The sequence below is a fragment of the Ipomoea nil genome, unplaced genomic scaffold (genome assembly GCF_001879475.1).
Source record: "Ipomoea nil cultivar Tokyo-kokei standard unplaced genomic scaffold, Asagao_1.1 scaffold1568, whole genome shotgun sequence".
NCBI classification, from domain to species: Eukaryota; Viridiplantae; Streptophyta; class Magnoliopsida; order Solanales; family Convolvulaceae; genus Ipomoea; species Ipomoea nil.
Window position 1 is genome coordinate 68,842 of NW_017617996.1, and position 20,623 is coordinate 89,464.

General features: G+C 41.3%; 1 long non-coding RNA gene across 1 annotated transcript; it reads left to right on the top strand.

The window, feature by feature from the left end:
- The first annotated feature begins 11,654 nt into the window (after positions 1-11,654).
- On the top strand, positions 11,655-12,696 carry LOC109189874. Its single transcript, XR_002055652.1, has 2 exons — positions 11,655-11,840; positions 12,589-12,696. It is a non-coding gene; the product is annotated as an uncharacterized LOC109189874 (long non-coding RNA).
- Positions 12,697-20,623: the final 7,927 nt, after the last annotated feature.

Sequence of the window (20,623 nt, forward strand, 5' to 3'; positions counted from 1 at the left end):
TTCGTCGCCGCCGTCTCTACTGGTTGCAACGCCAGAACGCCGCCGTCGTCTCCAAGTCGCCAAACCACCTCCACCAACGCTGGCCACCGCCTGAACCGCAGCTGCTTACAGAGGTCATCGGAATGGACGGAGGACACACCAGCGACCATCTTCATGTCGCCGTGATCGTGGGCACCTCATAGCCAGCGCAGTCCCTGTAACACCCCAGATTTTCAAGACATTTTAAACTTATATAATAAAGGTAATATCTTATTACATCCCAAGTATATCATAAGTGTACGGGGTGCTATGCCACACCTGGGCTGGAGAACCCAGGTGCACAGGCTGTCTAACTAATATCCATTGAAAACATAATGCATAATATGGCACGCAGGCTGAAAGGGAAAACTAATCTATTCCTACGCTCCAATTCTAGCGCGCTCCAATGCTCTAGTCCTCTGTGCCTGAAAGCCAAATATATCTGTTTAGCGAGAGATGCTGGTAACCCACTCCAACGCGTTGAAATACAATACATATAGAGATATATATAGATATATGAAAACCATTTTGAGCATGAAGATATATCCTACGAACTCTATCTTTAAAACCGGGAATGACTCGACAGATAAGGCCAAGCACAAGCAACAGTTATAATGAGCGTATGCAGTTCACTACAGTTAAGGCAGATAAGGCAAAGCATAAACAACAGTCATAACTCAACATCAACAATCCCCAACATAAATCCCGTAGTCACATCCCCCAAGACACTCATAATCACCACTCATCCATATCTCAACACATAGCATACTTTGTTGGCGCCACAGGACCAATCGCATGCCCATACATGAGGGTCAGCGCATATAGCTCTGACACGGCCCCGCAGCACCCTGCCCCGTATCGCAACACGGAGGGGTCGATCGCAACCGACCGATGAACCGCAACTCATCATAATGTTTGATCGCAACCAAACAGTGGACCGCAGCCCAAGTGAATGTCATCTGACCGCAGCCAGGAAAAAGGACGAACCGCAGCTCGTATAGAAACGTTTGATCGCAACCAAACGGTGGACCGCAGCCCAAGAGTATCAATCTGACCGCAGCCAGCTTCTGAACCGCAGCTCAGGATAAAACCAATCCGATCGCAACCGAATTGGGGTAACACACACATAACACATAGCAAGCACATGCAACCCACATTACACATTAGGAAGGGGGAGAAAACGTATAACAAAGCCTATGTGTGATCCATCACATACTAAGAATAGTCCTAAGGGGTTCATACTCCTTCGACCTAGGGCAACGGGATACCAATTCAACTAGCATGCAATACAATAGACTCATAAACCTACGAACGGTACCCGAAACATCAAACTAGACATAGGCACGATAACGGAGTCCGTCGGGACGCCACGGGGAACGGGGGAACATCAAACGGGGAAGCCGGGATCCCGGGGTGGGGGAATTTCCAGCGGGTAGCCGGTGGGTGGGGGCCACCCGCCAGCTGCCCGCCGGTTTTACTATTCCGGGCAGCGGGTCGCCGGCGGGCAGCTGCCCGCCCGCCGGCTGCCCGCTGCCGGAAGTGAAATCTCGGCCGTGGGTAGGTGGCGGGTCCCCTACCCCCCACTGACTCTTTTCACACCAAAAACGTCCCGGGAACCATCGTGGAACCCGAAACCATGCTTAGACACTTTACAACGCAATTAACGACAACACGTAGACAATTAAGGAATCAAATACAAGAAACGAATGTCACATAACCTATCATGCTTTTCTAAATATAATCAGCACCCAAACATGCGATTTCCCCACCCAATAATCTAAGAATAAGATCATACGATACAACCTAGGGTTCTAATCACTTTTATATCAACAAGAATACGGTTCGTCTTCTAATTGCAAGATTCGGTAAGAATAACACATAAACATCAAGAGCATCACCCAATTATCAAGAACAACACATAATCATCAAGAACTCCATATAATCATCAAGAATATCATAACTATCAAGAATCTCCCAATATCAAGATTATCAAGATCCCCCATGGGATCATCACATCAATAATCAATAATAATCATCACAAGTCGTTGATACACAATGATATGGGGAAACCCTAAGGGGGAAATCATAGCTATGAAAATAGGTTTTGTTGAGACATGGGTTACCTCTTAGCCTTAATTAATTCCTTGGCTATGAAGGATCTTTCTTTAAGCTTCCTTGCTTTCTTGATTTCTCCTAAGGGGATTCTTGGAGCTCTTTTGGGGGTGGTGGGGCGTTATTCTTGTGGGAAGTTCTAGGTGTCTCCTAAGTCCCCTATTTATATATTTAGGAGTCCTAATTAGGAACTAATATTATAGGCTCGCTAATTCTATTCCTTTTGGAACTAAGGATTGGGTTTAGGGGTTGGGTTTATATATGAGGGCCCATGGACTATGGTGGGCCTTTTTCCCTAATTAATCATTATGATTTATTCCTTCTCTTGGGCTATTGATTGATTAATTAAATGGTTTTAGGGGCCGTAACACGGGGTGTTACACTCTCCCCCCCTTACAAGGGGCTTCGTCCCCGAAGCCCGGTGTTATAGTCCATCCTTTCACCCCTAGACACCTCGTAGCTCGGCCTCCTGATTAGGGTTGCGGCCTTACGTTTGTCTTGGCTTGGGGTAGGCTGAACTTTTGATGGTGTTGTAATAGGGAAGTTTTCGGCTGTACCTCGGTTTCCTGCGCTGGAACTGGGTGCACCGCGAGTGCCTAAGGCGGCCTCGATCGCTGCTACCCTTTGATCGAGTGCGCGTGTGGTGCGAATCAGGGATGAGAACCCTTCCTCCATGATTTGATTCTGCCGGTCGAGCTGTGCGATTATGCGTTCGTTGACCGAACCCTCGTCTTGCCCCCTCGGGTTCCCTCCTGGCTGTGGGTGCACTGACGGGTTAGGCCCGTCTTCCTCCTCTTGTCCTTCGTTTTCCTCCGTGCCTCCGCAGTCTTGCATGGCCCGCTTGAGCTTTTTGTTGGAGATGTCCAACCGATCAACCAATTCCCTACGTTCCTCATCGGGTTTTTGGCAAATTTCTTCGAGGGTGAGATAGTGTCCTCCTTCGATGAAGTAGATGTCGTTGCGGCGGAGGTTTTGGGCATTGAAAACCATGCCATTGGCGGTTTTGACCTCGGTGTGGCTTAGGTCTACCCCCTTTTTCTCCATGATCCAACTTAGGATCATCCCGTAAGGTAGGCTAAGCCGGTTGTTTGTTTTGCAGAACTCTATGTGTTTTAGCATGAGTGCCGGCAGGTTGAACTTGATTTTATGTTTTAGGAGATACGCAAAGGTGCACTCCAAGTTCCCCACATCCTTGCTCTTGTTATTGGTGGGCAAGAGGTTATCGGTTATAATCATAACCAATATCTTTTGCTCCACCGATAGCCACTTTCGGTTTGGTCGAGTGGCCGAGGTGAACCCGTCCTCTTTCCTGAGTAAGTACCCGAGATAGTCTTTGTATCCCGTAGTTTGGGTGTCAATCCACCCCTTTCGGTCATAGTCAGACACACCCGTGGTGGTCAATTTCAAGAGCTTGGCCAACCGGCCTTCGGAAAGCACAATTTCCTTGCCACGGACCTTGGTGGCGATCTCTACCTTGTCACCCCGTTTGGTGGCCACAAGGTGTTGATAGAACTCCTTCACCAATTCGGGGTATGTATCCCCCTTGATGGTGAGGTATGCCTCTAAGAGCCCTTGGTGTTTAAGCATATCAACCAATTCCGGAGAGAATTGGTCGGGTTCGAGTGCTTTACCTCCGATTACGGTGTAATCGGCGTTGCTCCACTCCGGGGTGCGGATTCCGAGGGGTTTCCTTGGCATCGTGATGTTCGTTTGATAGTGATGTTTGCGGCGATTTTTCCGGCGAGACGGTGCGGTTTTCCGGCGGGTTCTCTGGCGAGGCGGTGCGGTTTTCCGGCGAGGCGGCGGCGGGGTTTCGGCGTGTTCTCTGTTTGCGAGGTCGACGCTGGTGAGGTGGGGTCCGGCTCTGGTGTGGTGGGGGGTGTGGTGGCGCTGTGGGGTCGACTGGGCAGCGGTGGCAGCGGGTCGACGGCGGGGCGGCCTTCGGACGGTGGACGTCGCTCGGCTGGAGTGGCGGCGAGGCGGTGCGGCGACGGCGGTTGTCGTTCGGCCGGTGGCGGCTATCGGTGGGGGGGTGGCGTTCGAGTGGCTGCCGGATTCTGCTTGTGTGGGGTGGTGGTGTGCGTGAGAGGCAATGGTGGGAAGGAAAGAGGGGAGGAGGAAGAAGAAGGGTTTTTGATTTGGGGGTTTTGTGGGTTTTGGGGAATTGGAGGGGTTTAACAAGGGAATATTCCCTTGAGGTTTCAAGAAAAACTCATGGCTTAGTAGTTAGGGGCTTGGACTTGTAAATAGAAGGTCTAGGGTTCAATTCCTAATGGTGACATTAAGTATTTCTTGATGGTGTGGTTTTTGTCTTTTTCCTTGTTTCGTCCTTTAGTGGAGGGAAGGTTGGGTTGATAGTTTAACTTGTGTTTTACCTTTGTAGTGGAAATTGGAATTTGAAAGAAAAACCTTTATTCATAACACTTTCGAAATAGCTACGCTAAATAAGTGGTCTTTACGCCACGGGGGTAGTTACAAGGAGCGTGATGGTTTATCCTAGACAGAACTCGTTCTCTGGATTTTCTTCGGTGGGATCCGTATGGTCCTCGTCCTCCGGGATTGGGTTTCCCCCTTCTAGGTCCTCTTCGTTTCCGAGGTTGGCTTGAGTGTGGCTCATAACGAATACCTTTCCGGGAGCGCCGTAGCTTCCTTGATGACCGGTGCCCCCGTGTTGGCCCACGGCGGCGGGGCGCGGTCTTTGGGGTTGAGTGCACTGGAAGGCCTTGTGCCCCTCTTCTCCGCAGTTGAAGCATCGCCAGGGGTTGCCCGCGCAATCCTTGCCCCTGTGGCTTTTGTTGCATCTCGGGCAAGGGAAGCTTCTTGGATTAGCTTCGTTGTTTCCCAGGGGCGGTCTTTGGTTGGTCGGGTTGTTCGACCTTGTGCCGGTGTCGTTTCTCGTTCTTTTTACTGGTGGTGCCCCACTTCCGGCGCTTCTTCTTCGGATTTGTTCCTGAACTCCGCGTTGGAGTAGTTGAATTCGATAGAGGTTCGCGGCACTGGAGTAAGCCTCGTTGAGGGTCCGAGGTCTGCTTACCACTAGCGCCTTTCGAGCTTCGAAGTTGAGGCCCGACACGAATCTCTCTATCTTGGTTACCTCGGTGGGGACTAGCTCTGGCGCGAAGCGTGCCAGCTCGAGGAATCGCTTATGGTATTCTACGACGGTGGCCGTCCCTTGTTTTAGGTGAAGGAACTCTTCGTACATGGATGCTTTCACGTGGGTTGGATAGAATCTCCTCGTAGCCGTGTCTTGATGTTCTCCCAATTGAACCCTGGTTCTTGTTGATAAGTGGGCCCCTCGTGGATCCACCAGAGATCGGCCTCGTGTCCGAAGTAGAACGAGGCTATCTCTACGCGGCGTTCCTCCGGGCATTCTACTACCCCAAAAATCTTATCAAGGGTTCGGATCCATTCTTCTAGGACCGCGGGATCCTCTTCTCCCGAAAACGTGGGTGGTCGGTGATTTGAAACTTGTCGGGCGACGTCTGAGTTTGCGTTTGATGGAGGTGGTGGGGGCCTGTTGTTGCGAAGGGCCGCGTCACTTAGTGCCTGTGCGACTTGTGTTAGCTGCTGTAGGGTTTGGGTCAAGGGGTCGTCTGAGGTGGGCTCTGGAGTTCTTGATTGCCTTCTGTTTGGTGCCATGCTATCGTCTTTCTGGTCAGTGTTTCATAAGAACGTTAAATTAGAGTCTGATGCACTTCTTATGAAGTGATAAGTGGGGAAGGGTTTTAGAATGAGGAAGGGTAAAGTGTACAGAAGTTATGTGTAGGTTTCACAATCTCACCGCGCGTCCTAAGATTCCTGAGTCCCATGTTCCTAGGTACCTAGAGTTCAAGCCTAATGTCCTAAAGTCTGGTCTCACGAGTCTCTTCCTAGGGTCGAACTTAGGCTCTGATACCAACTGTAACACCCCAGATTTTCAAGACATTTTAAACTTATATAATAAAGGTAATATCTTATTACATCCCAAGTATATCATAAGTGTACGGGGTGCTATGCCACACCTGGGCTGGAGAACCCAGGTGCACAGGCTGTCTAACTAATATCCATTGAAAACATAATGCATAATATGGCACGCAGGCCGAAAGGGAAAACTAATCTATTCCTACGCTCCAATTCTAGCGCGCTCCAGTGCTCTAGTCCTCTGTGCCTGAAAGCCAAATATATCTGTTCAGCGAGAGATGCTGGTAACCCACTCCAACGCGTTGAAATACAATACATATAGAGATATATATAGATATATGAAAACCATTTTGAGCATGAAGATATATCCTACGAACTCTATCTTTAAAACCGGGAATGACTCGACAGATAAGGCCAGGCACAAGCAACAGTTATAATGAGCGTATGCAGTTCACTACAGTTAAGGCAGATAAGGCAAAGCATAAACAACAGTCATAACTCAACATCAACAATCCCCAACATAAATCCCGTAGTCACATCCCCCAAGACACTCATAATCACCACTCATCCATATCTCAACACATAGCACACTTTGTTGGCGCCACAGGACCAATCGCATGCCCATACATGAGGGTCAGCGCATATAGCTCTGACACAGCCCCGCAGCACCCTGCCCCGTATCGCAACACGGAGGGTTCGATCGCAACCGACCGATGAACCGCAGCTCATCATAGTGTTTGATCGCAACCAAACAGTGGACCGCAGCCCAAGTGAATGTCATCTGGCCGCAGCCAGGAAAAAGGACGAACCGCAGCTCGTATAGAAACGTTTGATCGCAACCAAACGGTGGACCGCAGCCCAAGAGTATCAATCTGACCGCAGCCAGCTTCTGAACCGCAGCTCAGGATAAAACCAATCCGATCGCAACCGAATTGGGGTAACACACACATAACACATAGCAAGCACATGCAACCCACATTACAAATTAGGAAGGGGGAGAAAACGTATAACAAAGCCTATGTGTGATCCATCACATACTAAGAATAGTCCTAAGGGGTTCATACTCCTTCGACCTAGGGCAACGGGATACCAATTCAACTAGCATGCAATACAATAGACTCGTAAACCTACGAACGGTACCCGAAACATCAAACTAGACATAGGCACGATAACGGAGTCCGTCGGGACGCCACGGGGAACGGGGGAACATCAAGCGGGGAAGCCGGGATCCCGGGGTGGGGGAATTTCCAGCGGGTAGCCGGTGGGTGGGGGCCACCCGCCGGCTGCCCGCCGGTTTTACTATTCCGGGCAGCGGGTCGCCGGCGGGCAGCTGCCCGCTGCCGGAAGTGAAATCTCGGCCGTGGGTAGGAGGCGGGTCCCCTACCCCCCACTGACTCTTTTCACACCAAAAACGTCCCGGGAACCATCGTGGAATCCGAAATCATGCTTAGACACTTTACAACGCAATTAACGACAACACGTAGACAATTAACGAATCAAATATAAGAAACGAATGGCACATAACCTATCATGCTTTTCTAAATATAATCAGCACCCAAACATGCGATTTCCCCACCCGATAATCCAAGAATAAGATCATACGATACAACCTAGGGTTCTAATCACTTTTATATCAACAAGAATACGGTTCGTCTTCTAATTGCAAGATTCGGTAAGAATAACACATAAACATCAAGAGCATCACCCAATTATCAAGAACAACACATAATCATCAAGAACTCCATATAATCATCAAGAATATCATAACTATCAAGAATCTCCCAATATCAAGATTATCAAGATCCCCCATGGGATCATCACATCAATAATCAATAATAATCATCACAAGTCATTGATACACAATAATATGGGGAAACCCTAAGGGGGAAATCATAGCTATGAAAATAGGTTTTGTTGAGACATGGGTTACCTCTTAGCCTTAATTAATTCCTTGGCTATGAAGGATCTTTCTTTAAGCTTCCTTGCTTTCTTGATTTCTCCTAAGGGGATTCTTGGAGCTCTTTTGGGGGTGGTGGGGCGTTATTCTTGTGGGAAGTTCTAGGTGTCTCCTAAGTCCCCTATTTATATATTTAGGAGTCCTAATTAGGAACTAATATTATAGGCTCGCTAATTCTATTCCTTTTGGAACTAAGGATTGGGTTTAGGGGTTGGGTTTATATATGAGGGCCCATGGACTATGGTGGGCCTTTTTCCCTAATTAATCATTATGATTTATTCCTTCTCTTGGGCTATTGATTGATTAATTAAATGGTTTTAGGGGCCGTAACACGGGGTGTTACAGTCCTCCACCAGACAACAAAAATTCCGGCAATACTCAATGAAGGCAGTGGGTTAGATTCTTTTGTAAATTCTAGCCATCCAAATGAATCACAAATAATTCACCCAAAATATACATACGTAATTCAAGGCTATGTAGAGATTAACATATACAAAACTGAACGTATATGAAAATCTTAATTGTTGATTTTAGGCATAAAAATCAACCAGACAGAGATTATAAAGGCTTTGATACCAAATGTTAGATATACAATAGTCTAACTATATGAACCATAGTATACGAGAAACCTAACCTCGTATGATAGCGGAAGCGTAGCCATCTTGATCTCCAGCCATAGTTGATGTTCCTGTTGTGTTGCCTCTTAACGGTAGACCGTCAGCCATGTTTTGCCTCAGACCTGACTCAGAACCCTAGATGGTGTATTGGTATCTACTGAGTGGTCTGAGTACCGTAACTGAATGTGCTAACAACAACCATCCTGTATCCCATCAATACAGGATTATATTAGGCACAGAGTTTGGTTGACTAACAGCTACTAGTTATTAAGTCCAACCACACCACTTAATAAGCCTAGTCAACTTGCACCACTTAATTAAGGCCTTAATATATAATATCAATATATATTATAAGGGAAAATCTTACAAGAAATGTATGTGGATGGAGGCGAGGCGGCAGTACGTCCATGGAGGCAGGTTAATGGCGTGGACGGAGTTGCAGTGCTCCACCGCTCGAGACATTTAGCTTTTCCGGATTCTTTGGAAACCGGCTGGGAGCATACTAACTCATGCTATTTTGATGCAGGATTTTTCTGTCAACAAACAAGGCCACCTTCGGAGCAATGCTCTTCTCGGCAGCTAGAAACTTTGTGGCCGCCATTAATGGAGCTCTACCAACTTGTACCTGCCCTCTCATGGCAGAGACCTTAGAGCATCCACACTAGTGGATAATGTGGAGTTATTTCAGTTTGCTTTCTTCCCATGTAGAGATAATAACTAATGTGGGGGGGGGGGGGGGGAGGGGGGGGAGATAATTTAGAAATAGTTGTCCTGCAAGTGTAGGCATAATGTCAGAAAATTTTTTTTAAAAAAAAAAAAAAAAAAAAAGAAGAAGAAGCGCACGCGCCCGGTGGCGCGTCAGGCGCGCCTGACGCGTCTGATTACTTATTTTTTTATTTTAATTTTTTTTTTTTTGTTTTTTGTTTTTTTTTTTTTCTCCCCTCCCACATTCTCTTTCCTAATCACTCTTACATTATCCCCTCATTCTCCCCAACCAATGTGGATGCTCTTAGCATGCAAATAGGTGTTATCATGGTTGAAGGATTGCAGGATAACTTCTGTTCAACTACACACTGACTGCTCTTCCCTACATTACAATTTAATGATTCCTACTGTTGAGCTCTGGTAATATGTTGGAATCATTAATAATGATTGTAGGAATATCACTGCACGCGTTCCTTTTCTGATTATTGTACCGTCTTATTAGTTCCTAGATACACTAATATGCTAGCTCACACGTTAGCTACAACGGCCTACTCTCAGACTTACTCGTTGTATTGGGACTATGTCCGCCTGATTTTGTCTCAGATCAGTTTTTATTCAGTAATCTAATACCGTTTTTGCTTTTTAAAAAATAAAAATAAAAAATAAAAACTATAGTAAAATATTTTTGGGTCAACTGCGGTCGCGCGTGAGTGTGGACGTGGTATAGACAAATAAAAAGTGGTTCCACGTGATCGGCTAGTATAAAGATTTTCCACCAATTTTACTGACCACCCCTCAATTAAATAAAATTGATTGGAGAAGGTGTGACATTTTATTTTATTGTTGGAATCATTATATGATTATATCAGCTGACCTACCTAAGTTTGTATTCTTATGAGGTTGCCAGATTCCATTCAACTTCATATTACCAAATACCATTATTTTATGTACACATATTACCGAGTCAGGTTGAACGTGAGTTTGATGCTTATTAAAAATTATAATTAATTACAAAACGTAATGCGTAATAAAAAAAATGTTCAACAAATAAAAATAGGAGTGAAATTATATAATTAAAATAAATGTATACAATATTAATTATTTTTAATAATGATAACAATAATTATTTTTTAAGTTAAACACTGTATCCTTATACTTACATTGTGGATTTATTTACATTAAAATAGTTATAAATTAAAAATAATATATATAGTTAATTAATTAGTCACAAAAAATTAACAGTAATTATAATAAAATGTAAATAAATGATTTAAATTGTAATTAATTATAATAAAAATAAATTCATAAATTTATAAATGTAATAACTATAATCTAAAGAAATTGAATAAAAAATTTTAAATTTTACTTTTAAAACATTTTTGGGTTGCGAGACAGGTCGGCTTAAGATTTTTATATTATTTGGCTTGATTTAATCCGACTTGAGAGAGAGTGTGTGTGTCAAACGTTAGATACGATAGAAATCCAAAAAATTAATTTTGAGTAAATATTTTAGAAACTATTTTCCATCAAAATCAATCATTTTCTTTTGACTATAATGGGTATCTTTCATTAATTTAATTTTTTTAAAATAATCAAACAAAAAAATTGAAAATAACTTTTGGAAATTATATTTCTAGTTTCCAAGCAACCCTATTAGAAATTAAATTTCTTACTCGCAATGCATGGACAACATAATTGATTTTTGCGTGATAAATTGTATTTAAGAAATTCAATTTCTTTGGAAGTACATATGAATTAAATGGGAACTGGCTAGCTAGTCTGCCCTTTGGCATTCATACTCGGATTATTTGACTGGAATATTAAAATTATTCCAATCTGGCTTTTGAGTCAAACAATTGACATGTGATCAAGTCCAGGTCTTCTAAATAAAAACTAAATAAGTAAATAAATAAATAAATTATATATAAATTGGAAAGTTGAGGTTGTTCATACATATCGACTATCGTGATCAAAAAATGTATTTATTATAAAACTTCAAAATTTATTATATTCTCAAGGTCCAAACGTTCATAATGATAATTTTCCGAAAATACTAATAAGAAAACAGATAGATCGAAGTGGAAAACTATACATTAAAATTTTTTTAAAAAAATCCCTCAGTAATAATTAGACGACAAAAAAGGTGTGAACGACAGAGACACAGTAATATTGGAAAGTAATGAAAACAACAAAAGCTAGGTAGAAAAGTCATCTTTGAACAAAAAGCAAGTCTTTCTTATAATTAATCAATTGAATAGTTAGTGGATGGAATTTTGTCGCTTGTGGTAAATGATTGTAATCCTTCTGAACATATATACAAGACTTGTATATATATATGTGTGTGTATCTCTCTCTTTTTACATCAACAATAATATACACTAACTCTCTGAAAGATCTCTGCAATTAAGAGCACTCCTCCGATCCTCCATACTGCAGATACAAGTGCAGCCAAGAATGGCTCTATTTTGCAGGTTCATTCCCAAGACTGCCATGCCAAGTTTTCCCATGTTGAAGCTCAACACCATAATAATGTAAGTCTTCTAATTTAATTTCATTTGTGCTTAGGTTAATTGCATGCATCATGTATGCACAGTTAAGTTTTAATTTCACTGTATCATATATATATATATATATATATATATATATATATATATATATATATATATATGAACCAATCTGGTCCATTTGAAAAATAGATCTATGGATAAGTTTCATATATGGTGCGTTTTTAATTCTCTAATCAGGGACGGAGCCAGAAATTCGATTGAGGGGGGGAGGCGAAGCAGTAGGGACAGATTCATAAAATTTTTTCAGTAAAAGCGAAACATTAAAACAAAAGAGATAATTTTAAAAACATAATTAAAACTATGTTAATACTAAAAGGATTTGAACCCTTAACTTTTACTATTACCAAACATGTGCTCTACCAACTGGTCCAACTCTATTCTTGTTAACATTTAATAAATTTTTTTTTATACTAATACTAAAACTTGTACTAGATATATACATATATACATACAAATATTATATATGGGGTGGGGTGGGGTGAGGGGGGCAGCTGCCCCCCGCCCCCCTTTGGCTCAGTCTCAGTCTCTAATTAATCTTATGCATAGATCTATTTTTTTTTTAATGTAGCAGATTGGTTCTCATGAACTCACGAAAGATTTTTCATAAGGACATCATCCTATATATAAAATTGATGAGCTGCATGCATGAAAATTTTGATTAATAATAATTGGATCTGTTTGTTTATTGATGTGTTTTGTGATGGATGTTCAGAAGATGCGCGGCGACGAAGACACCACCTCGGAACAAGGCAAAGCCAGCACCTCCACAGACCAATCAAGTTCCCACCACAAGTAGCGAGCAGAAAACAGTAATAATGAACAACAATAATGATGAGAGTCTCATAGCCTCTTTGAGTACTAACAACATCACTGATAACACTGCTGCTGTGGTGAACAATTAGTACAGAACGTGCCAAATAGGTGAAATTTCATGGATGGATGGCAACTTTAATTAGTTATCTTGTGATCGAGTTCGTGTCATATATTTTATATTTGATAAAGTTATAGCCTCTTGCCTTTACGGATGTATTAATAATTAAAGAGGTAGGGAGGGAGGATATCGATGCAGTTGGAAGGTTTGTGTAGTAAAGTGTTGTGATAAACAAATAAATAAGTTAATAATGGTAGAGTTGACTGTGTATGCAGAAGTGTAGATGTGGTTGGTGATAGCTTACTAGCTAGCTAAAGCTTTAAGCTTGTGTATTTTAGCAAGTAGGCTAAGGTTTCTACTTTGATGAGACTGTTGTGTAGCTACTTCAGCTTGCAAATTAAAGTGACTGCAAGTAATAAGCTAAGAGTTTGTTTGTTATATATGTAGACCAATGTTATGTTTATTATTATTAGAGTTAATAACTAAAATGGTCCCTTGACTATGTCGTAATTATCAATTTAGTCCTTAACTATCATTCTTACACGATGTAGTCCTCAACTATGTAATTTTTATCCAATTTGATCCTCTGTTAAATTTTCTGTTTGTTGAATGTCAAAATTGAGGGCAAAATTATTTTTCTATAAGCTTTCTTCCTCCTCCCTATTTAGCAACCCCAAACCATTAAACATGGCAACAAAGTACCCCACATCTCTCACTTGGTTCCAACAGTAGTTCCAGCAATCTCCACCACTTCCACACCACCAGTGGAGAAGCTTCTTTTTCTAGCACTCCTTCCGCTGCGCGTGTCATATATGGCCATACCGCCGGTGCTCGATGATGAATACGAGCCAGTCGACAGAGATTTTTACCTTTTTGCTAAGTCTTATTTTGATTATTTTGTAGGGAGTACCGGAGAGCCGAACATGTGTTCCGTGATCATACAAGCAAGAAATCCATTTTATTGTAGTGTTACGCCCATTTCCTGGTTTATCCTTTTAATTATAGAGAAAGAGTGTGGTAAGAGAAGTAATTAGAAGTCAACGTTAGATAAATCAGGGGTACACTGTCCAAGAGCGTACGCCATCTCAAAGCCGCTAAAGTTAGCTTGCAAAACAGCAAATTAAATTTCTTTTGGGAACCATTGGATGCCGGAGTTATTAACTAATCCACCATGTTCCCCACCATCTGCATGTACTCATTTGGTCGAGTATTGTTTCCTTTGGTTTGGCTTTCATTCTTCATCATCTTCTTTGTTTCACTTCCATTTTTATTATTATTATTTCGATGGAGAAGGGGCAACTAGGAGAAAGAATCTATGAAGATATTGATCGTATCCAGCCATTGCCTCTGCTCTCCTCACAGGTTGCTGAACAGATGTTATAGCATTTCAAGTGTAATTATTTCAGGATATTAGAGGTTTAGAATGAAAGAAGCTGAGATAGATTTATGATGTTTAGCATCTTTGACTCTTCTCCACCCAATTTTATAAGAGTGGACCATTTTGAATATTTTTACATAGTCAGAGGACTAATTTGAGTAAGAAAACATGTGAAATTACATCATTGTCTCTAAAACACACGGAGACGCATAGTGTTAGCAACAACGGACTAAATTGAGTAAGGTTTACATAGTTAAAGGACTTAATTGAGTAAGAATGGTAGTCGATGATCAAATCGGTAATTTTATAATAGTCAAGGGACTACTTTGGTAATTAACTCTTCTTCTTCTTCTTCTTCTTCTTCTTCTTCTTCTTCTTCTTCTTCTTCTTCTTCTTCTTCTTCTTCTCATCATCATCATCATCATCATCATCATCTTCTTCTTCTTCTTCTTCTTCTTCTTCTTCTTCTTCTTCTTCTTCTTCTTCTTCTTCTTCTTCTTCTTCTTCTTATTATTATTATTATTATTATTATTATTATTATTATTATTATTATTATTATTATTATTATTATTATTATTATTATTATTATTATTATTATTATTATTATTATTATTATTATTATTATTATTATTATTATTATTATTATTATTATTATTATTATTATTATTATTATTATTATTATTATTATTATTATTATTATTATTATTATTATTATTATTATTATTATTATTATTATTATTATTATTATTATTATTATTATTTATTATTATTATTATTATTATTATTATTATTATTATTATTATTATTATTATTATTATTATTATGTAAACCATTTTTATAAATTTGATATTTATATTTTAGAAAATCACTTATATAGTACTCCAATATATAATGTTTATATATTATTAGCATTGAAGAAGATAAGAAAATATATGGTGGATGCATGTGCATTGCAACAACAGTTGGAAAATATAACAGAAGTTATAACGGTAGAGGCATTTTTTACCAAAATATTATATTGTACAACTCTTATAACATAATGTATATATTAAAAAAAAAAAAAGTAACTGAAAAAACAAACATAAATGAAGACTGTAACTTTAATTCACACTTATTACGGAGTAGTTTTTAGATTTAGATATGAGTATGGTGCGTGGATCATAGCTCAATGGTCAAAAGCCTGAGTGTGACACCCCGTACTAATTATTCTATAATTAGTACTTGTAATTATTTTGATAAAGGATTTATTCCTTCAAATCTTCAATTGAGCCAAATTTCTTTAGTATAAATAAATCCCTAGCTTGTATAAATATATATATTAAAGCCCAATTCCTAAAAATTTATGTAATATGCATAATTTCTTCTAAGACCAATTGTTCTTGGACCTTAGTATTCTTATTCTACTTATATTATTTATTATTGATGGCCCAACTTATATAAGATGAACCTTGAATTTTTGTATATACTAAAGTGGCCCATGAACCATATAATATAACCCATTTGTATATCCTTCTAACCTAATACATACAATTCATATATCTAATATGTTATCCTATCTACATTCACCAAAATATCCTAAACTTGTCTTCCTCCCTGCTCCACTCTACTTCACGCTATTTTCATCCTTCCACCCAATAGAAAATTATCTCCATCTTCTTCAAGAGAAATCTTACCAAGACTTATCTTTTATTCATCTTCACCATAAGACTAGGTAAGATCTTCCTTCATCTTGCATTTCCCTTCACTATTTCACAATCTTTATTGCATGTCTTCATTTTTCCTACATTGGGGTTTTGGGTTCTTAGAGGATCAAGTTGAAGAGGAGATGATACGGTGATCTTTCTTGGAGATAGAGGTTAGATTGCTAGCTAAGAGGTAAACTTTCATGTCCAACAAATCTATTCTCACTCCAATATTATGATGAATGTCTTTGTTGAAATCTTGAGTATATTCTTGATGTTGTTCTTGAAATAAGCCTTGTTCTTGAGTGTTCTTTGTGTTAGTATTGAGATATGATGTCTATTCTTGATTCCTTATGTTTTGTTGGTGTTTTGGTCTTGTTTGGATAAGCTTCTTGTTGATATTTTAGCTTATGAAGTGATTAACATCGTTACTGTTGCATTGAATTTCTTATGCTGAGGGCTACTACCTGTTGTGCCGTTTTTGGCCTTGCGGGTACGTGTCACGGGTGGTTGGCCCCAGTGAGACAACCTCGCAAGGTATGTTACAGGGGTGAGTGGCGGGGGTTTCGTGCCCGCCACCCACACCCTTCTCTCTTCACGGGAGTGCACGGCGGGCCTTCTATCCCCGTTGCACTAACCCGTTAGGTCCTGAGTATCTTCAAGTGTGTTCTCCTTTGAATTCCAGTGCACCACCACTCACACGAGTCAATCAATGGATTACAACGAAGGTATGAAACATACTCAATCAAGGAACGGGTCACAACCAAACGACAACAATGATGAATAACACAAGTTATCATCAACCAAACAGAAGGTACAAACCACACACACGCTAGCATTAAGACAATAAACTAGCATGCTTAACAACGGAGAAACTCAAGATAGTTCCGAGGAACTCAAGATAGTTCCGAGGAACTCACAAGACACCTCTTGGTCCAACGAAACACAATATGTTGAACACTTAGCACGATTCAAGACACCAAAGTCCTACATGGATACCTACCATATAGTTCTAGACATACGAAACATCAAGAAGACGCTCAAATAGTTCCACAAAAGAACAACGGGAAGTCAAAAGACCAAATACCGAGACAAACGGATCACGGGGAACAAATCCCGAACAAACACCACCGTGTACCCGCGGGTGGACCCACGGGTAGTGCCCCACCCGTGGTTCCGCCCGCGGGAACACATTCCCACAGGGCTATGTACCCGCGGGTAGGCCGGCGGGTGGTGCCCCGCCCGCCATTCCGCACGCGGGAACATTCCTGTTCCACAACAAATCCCTTCGGGGATTTTCTTCTCCAAACACAAATTCAAGTCCAAAACATGCCAAATCTCACCCAATACAACAAAATGACTTGAACCATGGAAAATGCCAAGCAATGGCACAAAGGAACCCTAAACACAAGCTCTAGATATGCAATATCACAAGATAAATGCATAAACCCTCACATTTCATAGCAAAACACATGTAGCATCCAAGAAATCACATATAGGTAAGCAAAATAGGTTTTGTAGAGCATGGGTTACCTCTTGTAGACCAAAAGACTTCACTCTACACCACAACAAGCTCCCCACAAGGCTTACTTTCCAAACCCACTTCAAGATTAAACCAAAAGATCATAAAGATCCTACCTTTAAGAAAAAGACAACTAAGATGGAACCAAAAAGACAAGATAAACTTAGATCTTACCCTCCTAGATGCCCAAATAGGTGAAAGGTTGAATCTTGGAAGCAAAACTTGAAATCTTGACAAGGGTCTTAACTTGGCTTGGAGAATAAGCTACACTTCTTTTCTAGAGAGAAGGTAGAGCTAATTTCTAAGAATTGTAAGGAATGAAATGAAGAAGTCTTCTAGGTTAGGTTACAATACTAACTCTTGGTGAAAGGACAAGAATACCCTTACTAACCTTTAGAAAGTGTAAGGAACAAGGGAACTCCCCTCAAAGCACAAGGTACAACACAACTTAAAGGTTGACTAGTCAAATACTAGTCCTTGAGTATTAAAAATCAGGATTTTAGGAATTAATTCCTCAAATGAAATAGGATTAATTACTCAATTAATCCATGGATTGAAATGTGGATTTTTGGGGTGTCACAATTAGACTCAAGCTGGATCATGTTTTCTGGAACTTGGAAGCGCAAGACATGTTTCCCAAAGCTGAAACTAGGGTTTTGACTAGAACGCACTCTGACCACAATCCTATTTCCTTCGTTAGTTCTACGGGTTCTGCACCTCCAAGAAGCAACAGACCCTTTAGGTCTGAAGTCGCTTGGTTGATGCACGACGACTATAGGGGTATCTAGAAGAAGGCTTGGTCGAATCGTGAGAACGATGTGGGTGGAGCCATTGACGAGGTGACCAAACTTTGTAAACAATGGAATGAGGAAACGTTTGGAAACATCTTGAAAAAAAGTGGTTACTTCAGGCTAGGATTCACGGTATCAAATCCTCCCCGTGGTACATCACCTCCTGGGGCCTCCAAGCCCTTGAAAGGAAACTTCTTGTAGACCTTAATAAAGCGTTGGAACAAGAGGAACTCCTTTGGTTTAAAAAATCTAGAAAAGCTTGGATTCATGATGGTGATAGAAAGACCAAGTTCTATCATACATCAACAGTCATCATACGGAATAGAGGAAGGATCCGTGCCCTCAAAATCAATGGTGAGTGGAATTCTGATCCCAAAACTCTTACTGACCACATTTCTCATTTCTTTTCTAATTTATTTGACAAGTCCGCCAACGTGGGGATTAGTCTCCCAAAGCCATTCAATGGCCGGAGAATCACATCGGCAGATGCGGATGGGGTTGTCAAGGGGGCTAGCTTGGAGGAAGTTAAAAAGGTCGTCTTTGGTATGAAAAGAATGGGCAGCCCCGGCCTTGATGGGATTCAGGCTACTTTCTATCAAGACTTCTGCAAAGAGGTAGGCTGCTCTATTACCAACCTCGTTAACGAGGCGCTGGATACATGTATGATCCTGGTTAAAATGCTTGAAGCCTTTGTTACTCTTATCCCTAAAAAGGATAATCCCGAAAGTGGGACTGACTTTAGCCCATCACCCTTCTTAATGTCATTTTCAAAATTATCTCTAAAGTGGTTGTTTAAAGGATGAGACTGTTAATGGCCAATCTCATTGGTCCTCATCAAAACAGTTTCCTCCCGGGGAAGTCCACCTTAGACAATATTGTGCTCACCAAGGAATTAATTCATTCCATGAATAAGAAAAAAAGGTTAAAAAAAAAAGGAAAAAGAAGGCTATTTGGTTGTGAAAGTAGACCTGCAAAAAGATTATGATAGCCTAAACCGGAGCTTCATGAAACAGGTCCTGATTTACTTTGGGTTCCCTTCTAGACTGATTAATCTGATTCTTTTCTCCTTCCGGGAAAATAAAATCGGGATTATTTGGAATGGAGGCAAGTTTCCTTTCTTTAGCCCCGGGAGGGGTCTTGGACAAGGAGGCCCCCTCGCGCCCTATCTTTTTATTCTCGCGATGGAAAAGCTTTCTTTCATCATCCATGCAGAGACTTTGGCAAAAAATTAAAATCCGATGCATATCTCGCGAAGTGGCATTGGTGTGTCCCATCTTTTCTTCGCGGATGACCTCTTACTGTTCGGGGAAGTCTCGAAAGCCCATATGAATACCTGTAACACCCCGTGTTACGACCCCTAAAACCAATTAAATCGTTTAATCAATTGCCCAAAGGCAGGATTGAATTACAGTAATTAATTTAGAAGAGGCCCACCATAGTCCGTGGGCCCCCACCCCTAAAACCTAACCCTAGCCCTAAAAGGAATAGAATTAGCAAGCCCATTATACTAGACCCTAATTAGGACTCCTAAGAATATAAATAGGGGACATAAGAGGCACCTAGAACCCCCACCAAAATAATCTCTCACCACCCAAAGAGTTCCAAGAATTCCCTTAGAAGAAATCAAGAAAGCAAGAAAGCTTAAAGAAAGACCCTTCATAGCCAAGGAATTAATTAAGGCTAAGAGGTAACCCATGTCTCAACAAAACCTATTTTCATAGCTATGATTCCCCCTTAGGATTCCCCATATTATTGTGTGTTGATGATTCGTTATATTGATAATTGGTGTTATGATTCCATTAATGTTCTTGATGATCTTGACGATGACGGGTTCTTGATAATTATGGTGTTCTTGATGAATATGTGGCGTTCTTGATGATTACATGATATTCTTGATAATGGCATGATGTTCTTGATGTTTATGTGATATTCCTACCGAATCTTGATATTAGGAATTGTGTTCTTGTTGATTTAAAAGTAATTAGAACCCTAGGTTGTATCGTGAAACTCGTATGGTGGTATTCTTGATGTATTGGGCGGGAATTCGCATGATTGGGTGTTAATTGTGTTTAGAAAAGCATGTTAGGATATGTGCCGTATGTTTCTTGATTTCGATCCGTTAATTGACTACGTGTTGTTGTCAATTGCGTTTGAAAGTGTCTAAGCATGGTTCCGGGTTCCACAAAGGTTCCCGGGGCGTTTTTGGTGAAAAAGAGTCAGTGGGGGTAGGGGACCCGCCACCTACCCGTGGCCAAGAAGGGCAGCCCCGGCAGCGGGCAGCCGGCGAGCGGGCAGCTGCCCGCCGGGCACCCGCTGCCCGGAACAGTACACGCCGGCGGGTGAACCCTCACCCACCGGCTACCCGCTGGAAAATACCCCAACCCGGGATTTCGGCTTCCCCGTTTGATGTTCCCCCGACCCTCGTGGTGTCCTAACGGACCCCTCCTATCGTGCCTTTGTTTAGTTTGATGTTCGGGTACCATTCGTAGGATGAATAAGTCTT